The following is a 17943-nucleotide window of genomic DNA, read 5'->3' on the forward strand; positions in this document are numbered from 1 at the left end:
TGTTTTTTCTACATACCTTAAGGCACGAGGCGGCTCATGAATGCTGAGATGCTGGGGTGGATAGAGCATTCCACAGAAGTGCAGGGACCTGGAAGTGAACCAGAAGCACCCAGCTCAGCAACTGGTGCCTCCTTGGTCTGGGTGGTCACCTGGGGTCCCCCCACAGCCGATTGCTGAACCAGGGGTGGACATGAGGGGGTCCCCTGTGTGCTTGGTGGCAGACCCGGAAATGAACCAGAAGTACTTCCGGTCCATTTCTGGGTCCAATGCCAAGCATTTGGTGTCCCCTTCCCCCCCTCCCCCCAATGCTCCTGTGGGATGCTCCATCTGCCCCACCATCTCAGCATTCACAAGCCATGCCTGGTACCTCAAGGTATGTAGAAAAAAACATTTAAAGCTGTGTCTATGGCCGAATCACTGATTCTCCAAATCAGCATCAAATCTTCAGATTCGGATTCAGCCGAATCGAATTGGGACAGCGATCCAAATCAGCTAATCGAATAGCTGTCCCCTGATTCGGGCCGAATCCTAATCGAATATGGCCTGTTCTGCACACCCCTAGTGACCAGATATATAGATATAGTCAATAAAGGTCAACTGGTAGCAATGTACCTGACTACTGTATCTCAGTGCTTCATTTTCAGAAACAGTCAATATAAGTGGAAACAATACCTTTCTCCTGGATACTCAAAATTCTCATCAATGACAGGGGGATGCTGTTTGCATATTAAACAAACTTTCAAAATATTTTATAAACAGAAGGAGGAAAATACACACTTGTTTTAAAAATAAGCAACAGGATTACTACTCCTGTTTTAGGGCTGACTTCACAGTATAACTAAGTTCGGATGGCTGTTATTTTTCTTGCTCCTTTTTTATGAATGGTCATTTGAGAGGGAAAAACATGCTTGCTGTTATGGCATGAATTTAATTGCTCTCTTTGCTTAGGGCAATATTGTGTCAGGGTCTGACATTTGTTAGTCCTCCCAGCAAAGAGCTTTCAAGTTTTGCACATCCTGTCCTTGACAAATATTGCTATGGCAAGAATTCATAGGAGTGACTCACTAGCAGGCAGTATAATATGACTCTTATCTCTGTAAGCGTGTCTGTGAATGAAGCCAGCTCATCATTTATTTTGTTCCGTGTGGTTTTAACTCCCAGCAAATGGTTTATTTTTTTAAAATTCCTTGCTGAGCGTCCACAGTCACGATGCTTAACAAAAGGGATGAAAATTACAGGAAATATTGAAAGTGTTATCTAGTATATTTAGGGCTTTATGTCCCATGGAGTTTTCCTTCAGAACAGTGAAATACACAGAAAATATATGGAGGCAAAACAAACAAGCAAACAAAAATCTAATACTAAGTTATTCTAGAAACAAATTGTTACCTAGCAGGTGGTGTAACCCTTCTGTCTAGCACTGAATGGAAATAACAAGAGCTGGGTTCAAAATCAAGGGTTAAACATGAACTTTGAAAATTTAGTTCAAACCCCCTTCCAGAAACCTGGAAAAACAAATTTTAACTGGGTGTTCTAAGGTGAATGAACTTGCCCATTTGCAAACATATTAAACCAAGCAAGGTTCATCATAAGGGGGTGGGGGAAGAGCTAACACATGCCTTAAAACATAACTATTCACCCTTAACTGAAACCCCAAATCACAGTCAGCAACCACAGGGAGCTACATCCTAGCTCAGTCAGCTGGGAGGGGACACTCACCCAGGCTGGCTGTTCCGGGGCTCTACCAGCTACTCCAGCCAAAGTAGGTTGTACTGGGTGGAAAGCCCCACCAAAGAGGTCCTGATGCTTTTTATCCCCACGGGTTGCTGCCATTTCATCACTACTTCCAGGGGTCATTGGTCTACTTTGATTGCAGTCAAAGAAGTGCTTTTACACACTAACTTCCAACTAAAACTGAGGACCACCTCACCTCTGCACAGCTCTCAGTGAGGGTTGACCTTCAGTAAACTTAGAAAATTGTTGTATTAACAGTATGTGTGTGCCTACATACTTCATATATTTGGAAGGGAGGAATTGTGGATGCAAAATCTGATCCTCCTTTTTTTGCAATGGCACATTTTAACCCCAAAGAGTATAGCCGGAGCCCAAAAACAATGGAAAGAGGTACAAGTGTGCCCTCTACCCCAAACCTGCATACTAATGAGAGTATTCAGATGAAAAACAAACAAAGTTACCTTTATAGAACATGCCCACAGTCAAATATGAAGAATATAAGCAGGACTGCACTGATAAAAGTTCTTTCCCTTTTTCTTTTGCCATGTCATTTTTCAGTGGAAGTTCAAAACTCCTAAATCCTAATATAAAATTTTGATCCACTCAAGGAACATAGTGGTACCTAGTTATTAAGTAATAGACTTCCTTAATTATTTTCCTAGAAATGCACTGTTTAAGTAGGGCATAGCAAACTTTGTACATGTTTGTAAAACATCTTTTAAAAATATTTAATACACTAAAGAATAACTAAAGTCAACAGTACTGATTTGCAAGCTTTGCCTATTGAACTTTTACTTGCTAGTGAATATTTAAATATGTGGACAACAGCATTCTCAAAGCAGGTTTATTTTTCCATCTTTGACTAGAAAAAAAAAAAAGAAATCTTTAATGAGACCTATTTGAGACACTAAGATAAATGGTAAATACATTTTGAAAAGAACTGGTTTATTTTTCTTTTGATTAGTTTGCCTTTTGGTTTAAAGCTGTATAAGATGGACAGCCTAACTGAATCTCTTTAATTAGTAATTCTGTTTTTTGATACAAACTCAGTAACTTATTATGTAGGCAAGCCCAGTTTCAAGCAACCAAGAGAATGCAAACAAGCAGAAGAACTGATGTTTCTCATTTCTTGTGCAGTAGAGCTATAGCAAAACTAATAAGCCAGATATAACAGGGTAAACCACAGAGAATTATTCACATGATCTGGAATATGTATTTGCAATTACAGTATTAGGGAAGCACAAAGCAGGAGATCAAGTAAAGCAATACTTGAGCAAACCTACTGAAAATGTAATGGTCATCTGTCTCATGCAGGGAGAGAGAAATAAAGGGAAGAATGATCTTCATTTATAATTCAAACTGTGGTGTTTGTACCTATGTAAATATAGGAGGATGATATTCTTCTGTGTTCTTTGTATATTTAAATATGTATACACATAATATATAAAGTGCCTCTGTTTAGTGTTGTGGGTCAGCTTTCTCTCACGCTTGAAAACCAAATTGCTGGCAATGGAGGTGATGGCATAGCACTGGTGTTGTTATGAGCTGTGCCATCTTCATATAGCAGTCATGCTTTCCTTTCTGCTACACTGTTGCATAGTACTGCCCTCCAAAGGGAACATTTGTTTTAGCCAACACGTAGCTAATGAATTGTAGTTTACTGATAATTTCTATGCTGCATCATTTCAACCTGGAAGGAGATAACACTCCCCATGTCTATAAATGGACTGGGCTAGAGAGTGTAATTGAGGCACCCAGAGCTTTTTTGATAGGTGCTGAAAACCTATATAAATATATAAACAAACAAAAAGGATGACTTCTATCAAGGGATTTCAAAGCACACTACAAAATTATTTAATTTAGTTTTACAATATCTTATTTCTCAGACTTTTTTGTCATCATAAAGCAAAACATTGATCTACAACTCTGAAAAAAGATTTTTTTTCTCTGAATTAAGTATGAAATAAACTCCTATGTAGACTGAAACCAACACTTGTTCTTGCCGCTATAAAAATTAATTTCATCCTCACTGTCAGAATGTAATACTCCAGTCCTACTGAAGGCAACAGGAGTTTTGCTGTTGATGTCAGTGCACCAAGAATTTCATCTTCTGTCTTAAAAACACTTTTGCAAACTTCACAGATGATCCTTGCTTAGCTTTGCACTTTGACATGAGAACAGATTTTTCTTCATATCTAAGACAATATCTAAAACTCAAATGATTGTATTTACTCACCACTGAAACTGGGTTTTTAGCTTCAACTAATGGCCAAACATGGCTAGCCTATGTGCATTAAAAAAAAAAACCCAACTCCCCTTCCCCCCCCCCCAAAAAAAAACTTCCCTATTTCTATTCAGTCTGGCTCCAGAGTTGCAAGCAAAGCTAATTATAAATGGATCCATGTTGGAAAGGTAGGAGATTTTGAGTGGAGTCCCACAGAGGTCTGCATTGGGCCCAGGGATCTCAATGTGTTTGTTAATGATGTGGGATGCTAAAATAAAGAGCTTCTTCAGCAAATTTACAGATGACATGAAACAAGGAAGTATTGTGAACACAATAGAGGACAGGAATGCAATTCAGAAGGATCTTGACAGATTGGAAAACTGGGCTGGAGCTAACAGGAGGAAGTCCAATGATGACAAATACCAGGTGCTATACCTTGGAAAGAATAATCAAAAAACACAAATACAAAATGAGTCACATCTGGCTGCATGGCAGCACAATAAAAAAGGATCTAGGGGTTCATCTACATAAGATGCTTTACTATGCATTAGACTAATCTAATGTTCAGTAAAGCACCACAATCTACACAAGCACAGCATTTACTGCACATTAGATTAGTCTAATGTGCCATTTCCTAGTACCAATATATACAGGTATTAGAAAAAGGGTGTATTAACTAATGTGCAGTAGCGAACATGTACATGCTGATGTCAGGTGCAAACTGCACCCCATCAGCTGCACCAGCAGGGGCCAGCCTCCTGCTTATTGCCAAGCCATATGGGTGGCATTTTGTGAAGCTACATGGCAAAGGCAGCTCATTGGTTGCTCAATGGAGCCCTGGCCTGACCCTTGGGGACCCTGGCAGAAGCTGTCAGCCCATGGACTCTGTGCCCCATTGCCATGGGTACATACTGGGCCCTGCAGACTGCTGGATCCTGGCTATGACCTCAGGCCCTATGCCAACAGCTGTCAGCCCCTCAGGCTACGTGCCCTCCCAATGCAGGCACATGCTGAGCCCTACAGCCCCACAGACCCCAGTTGTGATTCCCCAGGACTGCTGAGGTGCAAAGCCTGCCTCATAGGCACTGTGTCCCCCCTGCCACATGCACATGCCAATTAATACTGGCACCTGGTACCCCAGACTGACCCTCTGAAGTCCCTGGCAGCAGCTGCCATGTTGGGCTCTCTAGTGCTGGACTCAGTGGCCAATGGCCCAAACTGGACCCAGGCAGAGACCATAGACCTAATTGTCATTTAGGGTGAGAAGGAGGTCCACCACCAGTTTGGCTGGGATTTGAAGGTCTACGCAGCCATGGCTGAGCACATGCAACAGTGAAGCCATCAGTAGTACCACATAAGAGTGAAGGTCCTGTGGTCACAGTGGGACCACATCAGGGACCACAACCAGTGGTCTAGGGATGCCTGCAGGCCCATGTCCTTCATGCAGCAACTGAACCAGATCCTGGGCCCCATGGACCTTGATGAGGCCCAGCCACATGACTGCCAGAGCCATTGCCATGGCCCAGTGTGGAGGAGGACTCTCTAGAGGAGGACTCCTTGGGGCACTAGCTCCAGGTCAATTTTTTCTTGTTCTTAGCCTCATCTGGCAGGTTGGACAGCCTGGACCGCCACCTGCCTCACCAACTCTGTCAGCTCACTCCAAGTGAGGAGGACAGGCCAGCGATGGCCTCAGCAGCGAGCAGCTCCAGCTTATCCCCAGAGGGAGCCATTGTCCAGGCAGCCAGGTGCTGTGCCTTTATATCCCAGGACACAGCAGGCAGCTGGACCACCTCACTGCAGCCAGGGACTAAGTCCAACCATTGGGAGCACCTACCATGCCCCTCTGGTAAGTTCTGCACAGGGAGGAGGGCTAGTGGAGGAAAGGGATAGTGGAACCACCCATACCCCTGTGTCCTCCCTTTGGCTGCACACCTGGAGCCAGGGGCCCCCACATTGTGGGGCTGGGGGCCCCTCATCTCTCCTTCCCACTGCCTGTCCAAGCTCCCTCCCTATGCAGCAGAGCACTGCCAACCCCTCCCTTCAACATGCAGGGAAGTGGGAGGCAGTTAAGGACTCTACTGAGTGGCCTGAGGGCTGCCATCTAGAAAGCCAGGGGCCCATCGCATACAAAGAAACTTGTCAATGGCAGCAAGGATCTTCTCCTAGGCCACTGGGGTCAGGGACTCATAGCTTAGGCAAAGATACCCCTCCAGGTGACAGTGCATGTTGCAGGGAAGCGTGGGATTTCCTGGGGCAACATCAAAGCACAAGACCCCATGCCAGGTTCTCAACTGTGCCTTGGGCACCACAGTGATCAGCAGCAGCAGTGCATAGTGCATCAGGTATTCCTCAGTGTGGTCAAACAGTTCATTGCAACACTCCCAGGGCACTCTGACCAGGAGAACACTTGGGGTGCAGGCCATGTGCAACAGGGACCATGGCCTGGGGCGTCTCTCCACAGAAGTCTGCCATGGGGAAGGGGCATCACCAGGTCTGTATCCCAGCTGGATGGGAGCTCTCACCCCCAGGACCTGGAGGCTTCAGGCCTGGTGACACAGGAGCAAACTGCCTGGACTGTAGGGAGGAAAAGAGTGGGCAGGGGAAGGGAGGGTGTTGGTCTGGATCCAACTCCTCCCCTGTGGCACCTGCTGCCAGGGGCCAGTCCTGACCTGGCCTGGCTAGGGTAGGGTACCAGGAAGGCAGGTTGCCTATGGCAAGCAGCCTGCCTGCCCTACTGTGGAAGTAAGAAGGGAGGGCTTACCTGGTGGCCACCTGTGAAAGAGCCCACATGACCAATTTGCCATGGTCCATGGGTACCTGTGTATGCATGACCTCTGGGCTGAGACAGAGGGGTGCATAGCCCCTTTGTACAATGCATGTTATCTCTGAAATTTTGCAAACTCTCACAAAAAGCCTCTCTCTCCTTGTTCTGTGGGAGCAGCCACTGCATGCAGGGAAGAATCACCAGCCACTGGTGGAGATGCAGCTGCAAGGATGCTGCCTGCCACTATCCACATGCACCACCTCCACTAGCACTGAAGTCTGGACCATACCCTGCTGCTGGAGCAGCTTGTCACTGCAGCAGAGAGCAACTTGAAGACTCTCAGGCCTGGTACTACCAGGACCTCAAGAGGGATTTGGAGAGGGACCAGGAGGACTGCATCCTCTAGGAGAGGGACCAAGTCCCCTGGAGAAGATGGTAGCAGCCCAGGACTAGCAGAGTGCCATGATAGCCCCAGTGGTGGGGTGACAGAGGAGGACTGCTGAGTCTTGGACACCATCCTGACCCTGGCAGTCACCTTCTTGGTGCCTGGTTCCCAGGCCCTGACCCTGTCTGGCCTCTGGCAGCCACTCACAGGCCCAGCACCAAATGCCTCATTGGACCTGGGAGGAAGTACAGCACCACCTGCAGTGGCCAGGGCCCCCTGCCCCTGCTCCTGAGCCTAGTCCCCCAGTGGCCTGGCCCCTACCTGGGCTGTTGCATGCTGCTTGCCCAGCTGCCATGTAGTCCCTGAGCAGGAAGTGGCCATGACTAAGCCAGCTCCATACACAGGCCCTGCTGTCTCCAGCCTTATTGAGGAAAAGCATGCTGTGGGGGCTGGGCAGTGCCTACACTTGCCCCCAGGCCAACCCCAGCCCACTGAGCTCACCACAGCATCAATAGCTGAGGTGGTGTTGGCAGGGGCCAGAGTGCCAAGACCCTCTCCCAAGGATCTGCACTGTAGGCACCTCCACCCCACTGTTACACCTCCTTCTATTAATTTACAAACCAGACCATGTTCATAGTTGCCTGGGAAGCAGGGCATTTATTGGTGGTGCATATTGGGGTTGGGGAGGGATGTATTGTTGGGAGGGAGGAAGTGTGCTGCTGGGAAAGGAGGGGGTCTGGTGTTCGGGAGAACAGAAGAAAGTCTATTGCTATGAGGTAGGGGGTGGCCAGGTGTTATGTGGTAGAGGGAAATTAAGTTTGGTGTTTCCTGCAAACTCTTCATATTGTGCATGTTCTTGGGGTAGTACTGTGGGCCTGGGGTTCATGGGAGGCCACATAGGCACTCTACTATGGGGGCTGGAGGAGGAGATGGTCAGTGAGCAACTTGCGGGCATGATGCCCTGTCTACTACTTCCAGGGGAAGAGCAAGGAACATCCATTGTGGGCTGTTTACAGGCTCCCAGGAAAACATCCCCCTGCCCAATCAAGTCTGGTCCTGGAGCCCCATGCCCATCCAAGCCTGCCTGCAGTGCCCCTGCCAGCCTGAGGCTCACCCCCTGAGCCTCCTTCCAGCCTGAGGCTGGCCCTCTGCCAGCCCAGGGATTGGCAGGAAGCTACAGCCACAGGCTGAATCTCAGCCAGTGGCTGCTGCAGAGGGCAGAGCAGGACAAGAGCAGCCCAGGAGTAGACTGTTCCTGTTGGGTTCAGTTGGCTCCCACAGATGTAGACATGTACTTGCCAGCAGTTTAATGCACCTGAATTTACTGTGCAGTAAAATGTAGGCACATAAATTGTATGTGAAGATGCAGCTAGGACTCTTGATGGATCACAGACTCAACATAAGTCTGGAGTATGATGCAGCTGCACAGAAGATGTGTGATTTTGGGATGCATCAATAGGACCATTAGGTGCAAGATACTGGAATTAATAGTGCCTCTTTATGCAGCATGAGTTAGTCCGCATCTATAGTACTGTGTGCAGTTTGGGGATCCACATTTTAAAAAAGGATGTGGAGAAGCTAGAAAGGGTGCAGAAGTAGGCAATAAAAATGATAAAGGACTTAGAAGGCAAGTCATACAAGGAGATGTTGAATATTTTTCAGCTTGCAGAAAAGGCACTTAAGACAGGCCATAATAGCAATCTGCCATAAAGAAGAGGGAAAACATCTTTTCTGTCTTGCTGCAGAGAGTAGGACAGAGACCTGTGCCTGAAGTTGCAGAAAAGTAGGCTTAGACTGAACATCAGGAAAAAATGTCTTCACTGCTAGAGCAGTGAGGCAATGGAATGGGAAGCTATGGACCTGAAGATGTTCAATAAGGATTTGGATATGCATTGGTCAAGCATGATCTAGGAGTGCCTCTGCTATCCTATGGGTATTTTTCAAGCTTCTGGGTTTTGCTGAATAGTCACATGGGTGCCAGGAAGGAATTCTTTTCACCTTCTGTTGCTACACTTGTCATTGCAGGGCATTTTTTCACTTTCCTCAGAAACACTGGGTGTTGGCTACAGCCAAGACTGCAGCTGTTGAGGTGTTGAGTGCTCCTGCTGGTACTTAAACCCAGAGGTTCTTGGCTAAAGGGTCTTGTCCCTCCATTCAGTGTCAGACCAATTGCCACATTTGGGGTGAGGAAGGAATCTTATCCTCTGGGAAAAATCCCTTTGGAATTGACATGGAGGGGGACAGGAAGGTTGCCTTTCTCTGCAGTTGGTGGTTTGGCACTCAAGCATATTTTAACAGTGCTTGCAGCAGCAGGACACTGACAGCTGTTAATGTGCTTTACCTGTAGCAGGGTAGGGTGCTATGCCTTGTAATTATGTCACAGGGTCGACTGTGTCATTTTAATAATAGGTTAGACAAGGGTTTTTATGGGATAGTTTGGATAAGGATGATCCTGCCTCAGGGCAAGTCAATGTTATGACTTTAAGATTATGAGGAGCTATAAAATGTCTTTTGGACTTGTTTTTATTCTTTAATGTATGTGTAAAAGAGTGCTGAAAACTGAAAACAAAAATTTAAGAAACAGTTGAGGCAAGTGTGTTTGAAATTCATTTTGAGTAATTCCAAATGGAGTAAAGGGCACAAGATGCCCATGTGGTGAAGTCATAAAGACTAGTCTATGCAATAAGCAGAAGGCTTTTAAAAATTATAAACAATCTGGTGAGGACTGAGATATCTATAAAAGCAAAGCAAATTTAAATGGCTAATTAGAGGAGTAAAAAAACCCACTAAATATGAATTGTAGTGAATATTTCAACAAACACTAAGGAGTTCTTCAAATTATAGGCAATAAAATGAAAAATAAAATACCATTTGTCCACTGATGGGATATAGGGGAACTGAGGCTAGGAGATGTTAATGACTATGTTGTAGCTGGTTAATTAAGTATAATTTAATCCTGCTATTTATCCTTTTTCAAAATTCCCATATAAGTGAACAAAAGTTTAATACAACAATCAATCACAGGATATAGTCTTTAATAAGTATCATTGTTACAGGCTACATAGCTGTACAATTCTGCATCTTGTTATCCTTACAGCATATACAGCAATGGGTCATATAAGGGTTAAATATAATTACTATGGATGACTGAATCAAACCATCTAAACTAAAAAATGTTCTTTGACCTTCACTTACACTTGAATCAAACCTGAAGCTAATCTTCTTTTAAGGTCAACAAGTTTGGTTCAGGTTTTATTTTAGGTTTTGTTTTTCCAATATGTTTTCTCCTCTTTGTTCCTATGAATTGCTGAAACAGTGCAAGAGAGCCTGACCAGAATGAAGTACCAGAATAAAGTACCATCACAATCTCATTGGTTTCACTTATTTGACCTTTCTGTTGCTACTGTTAGCTTTTAGCAGAACATCCATATAATAATTCTGTCCCCTAGAAATATAAAACTCATTGCACAGTGACCCAAAGGGAAGAGAAGAATGAAGAAGCTTGACACTTGTTAGTCAAATCTTTTAATTAATTATTCCTGGAAAGCATAAAGACCACAGTGAGAGGGACTAAATAAGGACCTGAATAAACTATAATAGAAGACAAATGGATAAATTGACCTTAATATCAAGTGATTATCAGCTACCACCTATTTGCCTGTCTCTGATTTTTGTTGTATACGAGTACATGCAGGGGGCCAAAAATTACTTGTTGGATGCACTTCCCATTTCCTTCAGTAATCTTTCTTCTAGGAAGAAAGCTCCTTTCTCACAAAAAATGCAAAACCTGCCAACACATCACCTTTACCCCCACAATTACTACACCCCACAACAGAGCCATCAGCATTCCTGGATCTTACAGTTGCATCTCCAGAAACGTAATATATTTCATCCAATGCACCAAATGTCCTCATGGAAAATACATAGGAGAGAAAAAACAACAATTGTGCACCAAAATGAATGCACACTGGAAATCTATCAAAGACAAGAATACCCAATTAGCTGTGGGGTCACATTTCTCAGAAGAAAACCACTGTGTCTCCAATCTCTCAGTTCTAATCCTCAAAGGGAATTTACAAAACACTTTTCACAAATGAGCCTATGAACTTCACTTCATCAACCTCCTGGGTAAAAAAAAATTATGGACTAAATATAGACATTGGATTTATGACACATTCTGACATCTGACTTCCCAAGTACCTCTCCACTATTTAGCTGCTACATTCATCCCCCTTCTCCTACCTCCCCTCCTCCCCCCCAGCCTGTCTCTCATCCACTGACTCCTCAATTTACATTTTTACTGACTGCCTGTCTTGTGTGCAGACCAGCCTCTGGCTTCTTTACTATTCATTCCATCCAGGAAGAGCACACAGCAACTGCAGAGGCTTCCTCAGCCTGACAAAGGGTTTTTAAAACCCAAAGCTTGCTAAGAATATTTTTCCAACTATTTAATTTGATCTAATAAAATATATCAGATTCACCCAAAGAATCTTGTCTCTCATAAGAGTCATTTACTCAATCAGCCTGTCCTTTTGGAATCTGGTATTTGCTACTCAGTGGTAGAGAAGGTGGCAGTACTGGAGAGAGAAGGGAGACAGGTCATTTCTATAAATATTGGTAAATAGCTTGACAAAACTAAATATTAGTGTTCTTAGGAAATTAGCATTCCCAAGTTCTATTTGCTCACATTATGGTGCTCTTGAAGCCTTATTCTGCATTGCAAGGCTTTATTTAGCACTGAACTTTATAGCCTGAAGCATGTTTAAAAAACAAAATACTGAAATTTATCACGAGTCGACAACAAGAGCAGAGACCATCAGCTCTACCTTAAACTACAATAGGATTGTTTTGTGGCTGAGAAGTACACGTGGGAGTATATGTGCAGGGCCTTTTAAATGTTTATATGTGTGTGTTCCTTTACATACTTTCTTAGGGGTAATCTTTCCCTGTCAGGGTACTATATTTTTCATTACCCCAATGTAGAATTGGTCCAAGGTATGACCATAAACTTCATCGGACTGGGGGGCCTGGTGGCAACATGTTAGGGCTACCTGCCATGGGATAGGTCTTATAAAATACCACGAAGTTGCAACCTCCAGAAAAAGGACTAAGGCACTCCAAAACCCCAGCCCCCACTGCCTTGTTGGAGAAAAGCTAAGGGACATCACCCTTACAGAATCGCACCCTTGCTGAGGCGTTAGGCAGTCAACAGCAGTTTGTATCTGTTGCTCTCTGGCAGAAGCTACAAGCACTGAAGAACTGAATGTTGCCTACCCCAATGCAGGATTTTGTCTTAAATACCATTATCTTGCACACAAAAAAGATTTTGGTACACAGGTTGTACAATTAAATATGTTATGTTTTGTCTTTGAGTTGGTGTAAAAGTACATATAACACTTTCCTCAGCCTTACCCAGGAGGTCTTACCTATCTTAATTTAGTGAGTGTCAGCAATAATTCAAAAGCATCTGAACAACCTAGGGAGACAAAGTTCTTTGGGTGAATCTGATATCTTTTATCAGACCAACTTAAATAGTTGTAAAAAAAAACATAGCAAGCTTTTGGGTTTTAAAAACCCTTCATTAGGCCAAGGAAGCCTCTGCATTTGGTGTATGCTCTTCCTTGATGGAATGAATAGTAAAGAAGTCAGTGAAGTTAAAAAAAAAAGTTTCCAAAAACATTTTTTTACAACTATTTAAGTTGGTCTAATAAAAGATATTAGATTCACACAAAGAACCTTGTCTGCCTACGTCCTTAGACCAACAGGGCTACAACCTACACCCCTCTTAACAACCTGTGAAGTTGTTAAAATCATTTAAATTGTGTGCACCTAGTTAAGTGTGACTATGATAATTGCATTAGAGCAACATTATATTCTTAGTGCTTAACAGGCAATGACTGACAATCTCTTGGCTTTTGACTGAGCTGATAAAGTTTAGGATGTGACTACTGATATAGTTTAGATGTAGTTTTTTGACTGAACTATGTTAAGACACCGTTGTATAAGCTCCCACTGAGCTTAGAATTGACAGGGAAACTAAAGCTTTTTTTATTGGTGGATGTAGAGGGAATGTATGTGGTAAGATACAAAAATAGGCAAGTAGAAAAAGGCTGAGCTGACAAGGATCTTAGAAGGCCAAGGACAAAGTTTTGTACTTGATATTATGAAGGAAGAGGAATCAGTGGTGGCATTCAAAGATGAGTGATGTAGTTAGAATAATGGGTTAGGATAGGAAGATGGCATTGCAAGCTTTATTGTCTATGCTGTTGCCTGGGGCAAGAAAAATGTCAGGAAAGCCAAAGAGCAGCAGGTGGGTTCAGTAGTCAAGACAGAAGGTTACAAAAGACTGAGAGTTTTAACAGAGTGAAAAAAATGATCATTTATGAGAGTTAATGGAAGAAGGAATTTTTACAGTTCAGCCACAGTCTGGATATGCAGAGCTAACGAGTGGGTAGTCAAAGATGCCATCTGGAGTAAAGGCCTGACTGACAGATTGCCTTTCCATGTTTGAGAAAGGGTCTTGTTGAGAGTTAAAGTAAAAATGTGGCCATGTTGCTTTCCCTGAATGGATGGTTAGGACAGATATAAAAAATATCTTAAGCCCGATGGAAACTTTTAAAGGTTGGCCCAAAGAATACAAAAAGAAGCTGACTTCTGTCTCGTATAATAGATACACCTGATTTAATTAAAAGGGATATCTCCTCAGACTGGTATTCAGTTCTGGCACAAGAAATGCAGTACTTATTAATAAACCAATTCATATTTTGCAGTAGGGAAAAATCAAATATCTATCTTATAAACCCATAAATAGAAAACAGTCATAGCTGATATCCTAATATGACTCTGACATACAGCAAGGAAATATTTCAAAAGTGTGTGGTGTACTTTTAAATCTGTCTTCCAAGAAGTATTTAACACATCCACAGAAGTGTAAACTGATGATAAACTTCAGAGAAACTTCCCAGAGCACCTTTATTGTAACATGGTACTGTTGTTGTTGCTATTAATAATCTAATTTTACAATTCAGAAAATTACAAAAAAATGCAGGATATGTAAGGTAGAATGCTGAAAATAACCTCTTGATGTACCTTTCCAAAAGCAATCATGTTAATAAACAGTAAATATTAAAGCTAACTTGGCATTTCACCATATTAATATAGTTAAATAATGTTTTCTCAAAAGATTGTTGCATAATAATTTCTGAGATACAAACAGTTAAGTGAAGACCTCAAAGCAAGTTATAAATAGTTATCATGAGTTAATTGCAAAAATAAAGTTAATTTTGCAGGAGATCAGTCCATGGATAATACAATATGAGTACATGGTGACCTTTCTTCATATATCCGGGCACCATTCTGTAATCTTTCCCATTAACATTTCTGACTTTGCATAAGCACATAGCATAAGTTAGGACCAATGTGTGGTGGTGCATTTGTTTAAAGCTGTTATTAGAAGTATAAAAAGCTTTGACTGAGTTTCCAGGACTTTTCTTCCAGCCTCTATTACTTAGAGATTTTGGTGACTACTCTCTGTCCCTGTCAAGTGTTTCAGCAATGGGCGGCTCCATCAAATGTGAACATTGCTAATCAATGACCAGTTCCATTACGTTTTTCATGGATGAAATTCACTTCTTTATTCACATACATTCCAAGTGATTGAACTTTAAGTGAGGGAGATATGGAAAGGTTGGAGAGAAGAAATCACTGCAGAAGTATCCTGGAGCTGCTGCTCCAGCTGCTCTATATCATTGCACCTTTTATGCCAGCCAGTTTTCTGTTGCCAAAGTTCTACAGCTTGTATTTGGACAGAAACCTTAAATTTGTGAAGAGCTGTTGGCCCTAAATCTGGGTTCAGAAGAATGAATTTTTCTATCAGGTGAATTTTTTTTCCCATGGATTCTCAAAGTAATTTACAAAAATAGAAACATATAATTATTCCCATTTTGTAGACTGTGAAATTAAAGCAAAAATACCTCAAACAATGAATAAATTGCAGAGATTGGAACAGAACTTGTGTGTTCTTACTTTGCCATATTTGGAATAACAACCAAGCAGAATGGGGTCCTGGTTTATAACTGAGACATCTTAGTGTTAGAACCAAATAATAAAACTAGGAATATGACCTGTAAATATAGGGGTGTCTATACATGAGCATTGAGCCTGCTCCACCACGCTGTAATTAAATGAGTCTGCTGGAGCATGGTAATTACCGCACTCCAGCAGACTCCAGCATCTTGTGTATACGTGTCCCCGCACTAAAACATGCTCATGGGGATGCTTTAACTAAAGCTTATCTGGTGAGCTTTGAAATGGCCTGACCACCATTTTTCAGCACAGGAACTCTGCTACACAAGAAGCTCCAGGCGCTTTAATTGGACTGGCTCTTGAAGCCACTGTAATTAAAGCCCCCCTCCCCTGAGCATGTGTATAAACACCCTAAGATACTATTTATTGTTACATAATCATGAATGCATTTATTTTATCTGATGCCATCTCTGTACATGCACTAAGCTTCCTAACACGTAATAATGTTGCTTGGTTTAGCTCAGTTCAGTTACTAATCTAGAGTGCGGATAATTATATTAGTTCTGCTCAGTTTTACAAAATGTTTTGTAAAGGTGTACTTTGTACAAACTACAATGATTGTATTCTTTGTGAATTTTGATGCACTGGTTTCAATTTAGATAGATCTGGCTCCCCTCCCCTTCCCCCTCCCCCCCATAAACACCTTTCCTAAACAAAATATTTTAAGAAAGTACATTGCTAACAACAAAGAAAAGACTTTGTGCTAAAGTAATAAGACAAGGTTGCCAATCAGTTGCTCATAAGTGAAGAAGTCACACCTTATCTTGAGCATCAAAGCCTGAAATACATTAGTACACCAGGCACTCAAATTACTGAGCTAAGCACAAGTTAGCACATGACATGTACCCACAGGTGACTGGTTAATACAATTTCCTTCATTTTCAATCAAGGAATATTCAGTTTAATTTAGATAGCTGTTTCTTCACTGCCACAGGGGCTTGTGTCAAGCTTATACAGTGGATGCAGCGGGCGGTATTAGCATAGATATTAAAGTCACTCATTACAAGTGTGACATGATCAGAGATAAAATTGCCACTGTATCACCAGGTATAGCTGAGATGAACCTAAACAGAAACTGCATCCCTTCCGCTCAAGACATAATTGGTATTAACTGTAAGTATCACTCTAGAAAAATGCAAATGAAATGGCTCATGTGCCATAGTGCTGCTTTTATTGTTGCTGCCATTGTTCATAGAAAGCTTTACACCACTGAGGGCCAACTCTTTTGCAGGCATGCCATAAATTAGCTCTCTGTCCTTCCCAAGTGACACTGTGATCCCTTTCCCTTTCTAGATCTGCTTCTCTGCTTTCTAGTTTCTGGACTATGTAGCCTGTCCCTTCCCCAATCTGCCATGTGGCTCACACATGTGTTCCCATGCCATTTGTGGCACACATGCCTCAGGTTGGTCACCCTTGCTTTGCCCCATGAATTGAATTAGGTGCCTATATACTTCTGCATCTAAAGAAATGTTCCCTTCAAAATATCATGCTGTTCTTTATTTGGGGCAATTACACAATTACAGTAGCCTTGGAAGTCCCCAGCAGAGATTAGGAATTGGTTATGATAGGTGTTTTACAAGCAGCTAACACAAGCAGTGAGAGACAATCCCCCAAGGAGATGACAGTCTAAACAGACAAGATAGACTCTTCTTTACCATTAGAGGCAAAAGGGCTTGCTCAGTGCTTCACAATGGATCAGTTAAAAAACAAGGAATATAATCTGGGTTACTCAAATCCCCAGCCACTAGAACAGGGGTTGGCAACCCCCGGGCAAGCATGCTGAGCGTGGCATGCAAGGTCATTATGTTTAGCACGCCACAGCCAGCCCCAGCTCTGGGTAGCTGCTGCCAGCAATGGAGCCCAGGATGCTCCCAGCAGGGCTTGCAGCATTCCAGCTGCCTGCTGGGAACAGCCCAGGCTCCCAGCTGGCAGCAGCTACCCAGAGCCGGGGCCGACTGCAGCCGGGAGGCTGCAAACAGGTGTGCTGGGCTCCAGAGCTCAGGCTTCAGCTCTTTACTGGCATGTGCACATGTTCCTCGGAGCAGGTAGTGGGGGAGGGACCTGAGGGAGTGCAACTCCGGTCTCTCCCCAGCTCCTGTTTTTTCTGGCATGCTGGCACTCCGGCACCTTTCAGGGTAGGCATTGTGGTGTTTTTTGGCACTACAGCCAAAAAACATTGCCTAACCCTGCACTAGAACACACTGTACTGTCCCAAATGAAGTCTTGCTTTCTCTTCATTTAAGCTAAGGCCATACATTTTCCCTTTTACATTCTCCAGCTATTATATTTTGATTGTAATGAATATTCAGTATAATGTCTGACAAGAAACATTTCCTTAATGTTTGGAACTGAGAGAATATTCTGCTACCCCTATCTTATGGGTGGAAGTATTTTTAAACTTTTTAAAATTCCATAAGGCCAAGATTTAAAAAAATAGAGGAACCTAAATTTAGCTCTGCAAATCTATACTTAGGCCCTAAATTATGCTCTGCAACAGTAAGTTGATGCATCTAAAATGCTTTGCAAATGTAAACTTGATTATTTTGCTGAAATTCATGTAAAAGCTAGAAAGACATAACCCCTAACCTCCCCTCCCGCCTCCCCCTTCTGTATACATTATCCATTAGGCTATCCTGTAGTCTCAGAGCAGGATAGCGGAGGAAATGCATTCAGAGAATAAATCTTTCCTATGCCTGTCTAGCCTCTTTTTGACAACCTATAATGAAGGTCATTCCATGATCTCACTGGGAA

This window comes from Alligator mississippiensis, chromosome 5, assembly GCF_030867095.1.
Source record: "Alligator mississippiensis isolate rAllMis1 chromosome 5, rAllMis1, whole genome shotgun sequence".
NCBI lineage: Eukaryota > Metazoa > Chordata > Crocodylia > Alligatoridae > Alligator > Alligator mississippiensis.